Source organism: Vombatus ursinus, unplaced genomic scaffold, assembly GCF_900497805.2.
Source record: "Vombatus ursinus unplaced genomic scaffold, bare-nosed wombat genome assembly UNPS02014786.1, whole genome shotgun sequence".
Classification (NCBI taxonomy): Eukaryota; Metazoa; Chordata; class Mammalia; order Diprotodontia; family Vombatidae; genus Vombatus; species Vombatus ursinus.
The window spans coordinates 33,853,911-33,860,456 of NW_020954564.1; positions in this window are offsets into that span (position 1 = coordinate 33,853,911).

Consider the following 6,546-nt stretch of genomic DNA (forward strand, 5'->3'; position numbering starts at 1 on the left):
CACGGAGAGGGAACTGATCCTGGTGTTTGGTATTGTTTCTTTCCTCTTGTTTCCCAAACTTCGATGGTGTTTTGACCTGGGCAGGATGCTTGGGGGTTGGCTGTGGTCTTTGCTTGGCCAGCAACAAGGGGAGAGAAAAGAGAAGCCACTTCTGGCTTAAAGGCTGTAACCCTATGGGAAAAGATTAAAAAAACGAACAAACAAAAAAAACCCAACCACCTCATAGAATCCGAGCTAGAAGGGATGTTAGAAGGCACCAGTTCATCAGCTTCCCTGAGGAAAGATCCCTTTGCAACATCCTTGACAAGTGATCACCCAGCGTCTGATTAGAGACCTTCGATGGTGGGGAACACGGCTCTCTCCCCTCCCCCCACTCCAGCACATTCCTCTTTCTACCAGCTCTTAGTGTTAAGTCATTTTTTTTTTTCTCTTCTGGAGCCAAAACCTGATCTTCTGCAACTTTTGCCCACTGCTTCTAATTCTGCAGTCTGGGGAGAAGCAGAACAGGTCTAATTCCCCTTTTCCAGGTTGTTGTTGTTCAGTTGTTTCAGTGATATACAACTCTATGACCTCATTTTCGGGAGGTTTTCTTGGCAAAGATACTAGAGTGGTTCACCATTTCCTTCTCCAGTCCATTTTACAGATGAGGAAATTGAGGCAAACAAGGTTAAGTGACTTTCCAGAGTCACACAGCTAGTTAAATATCTGAGTCTAGATTTGAACTCAGGATCTGCCTGACTCCAGGCCCAGCTCCCTATCCACTATACCACCTAGCTGACCTTTTCCAGGTCAGACCTTCAGATGTTTGAAGACTTTGAGCATAGTATTTAGAGCTGGGAGACAGATTAGACAGAATGTAGGCCAACTCCTTCATTTTCCATTAGAGGAAACAGACCCAGAAGTGACGTGACTTGCTCAAAGTTACGTAGGTAGTAGTAAGCATAAAAAAAATTGAAAACTGGTCTTCTGACCCAAAATCTAATGCCCTTTCCACCATCCAATGCTTCTTTCTCTTCTCCAGGCTGACCAGCCCCAGCTCCTTCAAAGAATCTTTGTATGCCATGATTTCCAGGCCCATCACCATCTTGATAACTATTCCCTAGATGCTTGTAAGTTCATCAATGCCGCCTAAAGTGTGGTGCTCAGAAAACAATACTTTATGCAGAATATGACCAGGGCAGAGAAGAGAGGGACTATTACATCCCTTATTCTGGATGGTCTACTCATTATTGCACTTGAAGATGGGACAGGAGTTACCTATGGTTATGTGAAAATTCCCTTGTGTGGAAACTGCTAGTGCTGGATACATGCAATGTAGCACAGTGGACAGAGGGCTGGGATTTGTGGCGGGAGGATCTGGGTTAAAATCCTGTTTCAGACCCACATTGTGTGATTCTCTCTTTCCTCATCTGTGTAATGGGGATAACAATATCTTGGTTCTTAAGTCACAGATTTATTGGGAGCACCAAATTAGTAAAGTATATATACACAAACATATATATACTATATGTGTATATATAAAGTGTGTATATACATATATACAAACATATATGTGCTATATGTGTATATATAAAAATATATATAAAGTATGTATATATTGCAAACTTTAAGGCACTTGATCAATGTCAATTTAATAACCACAGTAAGACGGGGCTCTTGTTGGGGGAGGGTGCCAAGGGGCCTCTTTCAGGTCTGGACTTGTTTATGTCAACTTGAATGAGCCTGACTACCTAAAAGAAGGGTCAGGCTCTGTTTTCTTCCATTCTTTGACTCTTTACGTATCCACCTTGGAATCCTAGGAAAAATTTGCGTAACATTTAGATTCAGCTCATGTCTAAGATCAACAAGCATTTATTAAGTGCTTACTATATGCACTGGCACTGTGCTAAGGTCTTTCCAAACATATGCTTTGAATAGTTTGAGGGGAGTAGAAAGATAATTAGTAACAATACAGATCATTAATAGGACAGCTATTTATTTCCCCTACACAAAAGAATGTTAAACGCACCCAACACTCACAAGCATACATCGAAAGAAAAATAGAAAATAATTTAAAAAATTTTCCCCCAATTATATGTTTAAAACAAATTTTAACATTCCTTTAAAAAATTTTGGGTTCCAGATTCTCTCCTCCATCCTTCACCTTCTTCCCCTCATTGAGAAGGCAAGCAATTTGACATAGGTTATACATGTGCAGTCATGCAAAACATATTTCCATGTTATTCATGTTGTGAAAGAAAACACAGATAAAAAAACCCTAAGAAAAATAAAGAAAGTAGAGTAAAGTATGCTTTGATTTGCATTCAGACTCCATCAGTTCTTTCTTCGGAGATGGATAGCGTTTTTCACCGTAAGTCCTTCAGAATTTTCTTAGATCATTACATTGCTGAGAATAGACAAGTCATTCACAGTTGATTATTAGACAATATTACTGTTGCTATATACAGTGTTCTCCTGGTTCTGCTCATTTCACTTTGCATCAATTCATGTAAGTCTTTCCAGGTTAGAAAAACATAAAATAAGCATTAGCAATAACATAGTTACTGCTATACAGGTCTGGGTGGGTGATGCTTGAAACATGAAGTCATGATGCTGTTTGAAGGAGCCCTGAGTGGTAATTTTACATTTCACCTCCACTCCATACTCTCCAAACAATTCCCTCCAGGACTACATCTTTTGGCAAACCAGGTCATGGATTGAACTCCGCACCCCACCCCCAACATTAGTAATCACCCTCTCTGATCCAGAAACTCCCCCCTGCCACCAGTTAGCTCTCACTGAGGGACCTCAAACCTCTGGACATCTTGAACTCATGAGAATGCTTCCAATGTTGGAAACATCCATTTTGGGACTGCTGTTTGATCACCAATGCCTCAGCAGAAAAGATAGTGGAGGTCCCAATGCCTAGACATAAGCTCACCTAACTCCATGCATATGCATGTACTTTAGCTGCTACATTCTGGCGGGATGACATTTCTGCACTGCCTGTTCCCCTCCAATGAAAGGTTCAGAGATTCTTGACATGATCAGCAGATGGGAAGAGAAGAGAGAGATGAAGATCAATTAAGTCAGTGGTTCTTCTGAGTCGGTGACCAGGAAAGGGATTGCATTGTTATGTCAAAGCATAGACCTTCCAGCACTAAGCCTTGCCTGTCCCCAGAAAGTCGGAAAGGTTCCAGGTCATAATCTCTAACCTCATATGTGTTTCATTCAAGCCCTATTACACTAACTATTATTAATTAATTGATTAATTCAAATTCTCTGCTGCTCTCTGACTCCTCCTTGTCAGTCTCCTTTGCTGGATCTTCATCCAGTTCATGTCACTAAACTCTTGGTGTTCCACAGGGCTCTGTCCTAGGTCCACTTCTCTTCTCCCTCTTTACTATTTCACTTGGTGATCTCATCAATTTACATAGATTTAATTATTATCTTTGTGTTGATGATTCTCAGTTATACAGATTTACTTATACAGCCCTAACCTCTCTCCTGACCACCAGGTTCTCAACTCCAACTTGTCTATTGGACATCTCAAACTGCATGTCTCATAGATACCTTAAAATATCTCATTATCCAAACTCATCTTTTCCCCAAAATCTTTCCCTCTTTTTAACTTCCTTAATACTGTAGATGGTACCACCATCCTCCCAGTCACCCGAGTTCAAAACCTGTGTATCATCCTCTAGTCCTCACTTTCACCCTCCCAAACTGTGGCCAAGGCACCTGCCAATTTACCTTTGTTGTATCTCTTGAATGCACCCCCCTTCTCTCCTCTGGCACTGTCATGCCTTGGTACAAGCTCTTTTTACCTCATGCCTGGACTATTGCAATAGCTGTTGGTTGGATCCCTGCCACAAGTCTCTCCCCACTTCAATCTATCCTCCACTCAGCTGTCAAAAGTTATCTTCCTAAAGTGCAGGTCTGACTTTGTCACTCCTCTACACAAACTCCAGTGGCTACCTATCACCTCCCCGATCAAATATAAAATGCTGTTTAGGGTCCAGAGGCCTTCCTAACTTGGTGTCCTCCTACCTTGCCTGGCTTCTTGTACCTTACTGCCCCACACATACTCTTCAATCCAGTGAGAACGGCATCCTTGCTATTCCTCCAACAAGACACTTCATCTCCTGACTCCAGACATTTTCCTGGGCTATCCCCCATTTCTAGAATGCTTTCCCTCCTCATGTCCATCTCCTGGTTTCTCTGGTTTCCTTCAAGTCCCAGCTAAAATTCCACCTTTTACAGGAGGCCTTTCCTAATCTCCTTTTAATTCTAGTGCCTTCACTATGTTGTTATTTCAAATTGATCCTTGTATATATCTTCTCTGAATATTTTCCTGTGTGTCATCTCCTCCATTAGATGGTGAGCTCCTTGGGGCAGGGATTGTATTTTGTCTTTCTTTGTATCCCCAGTGCTTAACACAATGCCTGACACGTAGCAGGTACCTAAGGCTGAATGATTGATTGATTCAGTTTCTCCAGCAGCATATCAAGTCTTTTTGGTCATTGGATTAGGACCTGACATTTAGAGGACCAACAGTTAAGTTAATGTTTATAAATGGTTAGAAAGCTGTGATTCTTAGAGCTCTCCCATCTTCACAGACCCACATGCAGAACTGAGGGCTTCTCTGTGTTTACCCTTGTTTCCTGGGCTGCCATGTCCAGAGCATTCATCACCAAGTGGCCAACCTACTGGTGATGAGCCCCTCTGGATTTAGCTACATTGGTTTTCAGAAGAAGTGGCTATATTTATTGTTGGGACCCTACTGAGACTGAGCTTATGTTCTACTGACAGCATTCAAAAACCCAGGGCCATCTCCACACATAAAGAAGCCCTAGAGCAGGACTTTTGCAGAGGGTTTCATTGCAAACACTGAAAAAGAAACTTTCCCTTTTAAATTAGACCGCTCCGATTCAGGGAAGCAAGGGAAAACTTGTATGGATGCAGAATGAAGCAAAAAATACAGGAAAAAGAGTGTATGCAGGCACAACAATGCAAATGAAAAGAACAAAACAAAGCCAAATGTCAAATGACTGTAAGGACCAATGTTGGTCCTGGAAAGGAGGAGAGGAAATGGACCTCCCTTCTTTTGACAGAGAGGTGGTGGACTCTAGGTGAAGAATGGTGCATATACTGTCAGACTGAATCACTGTGTTGGTTGGTTTTGCCTATTTACAAGGGAAGTCTTATTGGCTGAGTAGGTGGGTGGTATACCTAGAATTTACCGTGGTGGATAATCAAAGGCATCAATAAAGCTTTTATATTAAAAAAAGCAACTAAATGAAATGAATGAATGAATTAGACTGTTCCCCGAAGAAAGCCTGATCCCTTGAGCACAGAGGCAGAGGGACCCCTTTGAGTTTTGCAATAGTCCTGTGAGAAAGATACAAGGAAAAGGTTGGCCCATTTCAAAGATCTAAAAATACCCAAGGCCCAGAAAGCAAAAGTTATTTACTAGAGAGAGGAACTTATTTATCCAAGGTAGTAACAGAGGGTGACCCACTGTTCTCCAAAAACAAGGGTTGGGAGAGGGAGAGAAGGTGTCCTCTCCCCAGAAGAAACCCAAGGCTCACTCTTGGGACTCTGGAGGTATTGGGTGATTGTCCTCATTTTGACCTGAAGGAATTGGGTTAAATCAGCAATTCTCTTCTCCCCACCACCCTAATCCAATTTTCCTTCACCATCCCCTTTTCAACTCCTTAAATAAACACCAAGTGATAATTAAGGGATGAAAATCAAGGCGGCTTGAAACAGACCCACATTCCTCTCCTCCAGTCCTGTTTACATTTCTGCTAAGAAAATTACCCGGGGCACCTCTGGCATTATCTGATTGGCAAGCAGGGCGGCTCTGGCAATCACTCTTCAGAACCATTAGTAACCTTGGAGAGAGACCAGCACCGTCAGTGCCCCTCCTGAGGGCACGGGAGAGCTGAGAAGGGGTGCTCCCTAGACCCCCACTAGCAACAATCTTGATGTCACAGGCAGAGAGTAATTTATAGCCTCAAAACCTTTTCCCTTAGCCACTCCAACTCCCATCCTCCCAGGTTGGCCCTGGATGGGTCACTTATAAAGCAGGGGGCAAGTAGCTTAGTCAGAGGCAAGGAGACATTATCATAAACCTTGAAACCTATTTAAATGTGCCAAAGATCTGAATTCTGGGCTTTCCACGCAGGAAGCTGGAAACCAATCAATCAGCAAGTGTTTAGTAAGTGTTTTCTATGTGCCAAGTATGTGCTGAAAACCCACCCTTAGACATAGGAGTTAGGACACTTGGGCCCTAGATTTTATTTAGCTATTATCATCTGCTACATTCCATAGCGTCCCAATGTGGAATTGTCCCCAGGGTTGCTGTATATAAATGTATTATGTGAATTTGAGGTGAAGAGGAGTGGAAAGCCCTGGACTTTGGGAGTTGGAAGACCCAGAATGATGTCTCATCTGCCACCAACACAGTGTGAATCCTTGGATTAGAGGCAGCGTGGAGCAATAGGAAAGATGATGCGCACAGAGTCAAACAGACCTAGATTCAAATCTTGGCCCTGCTCCTTG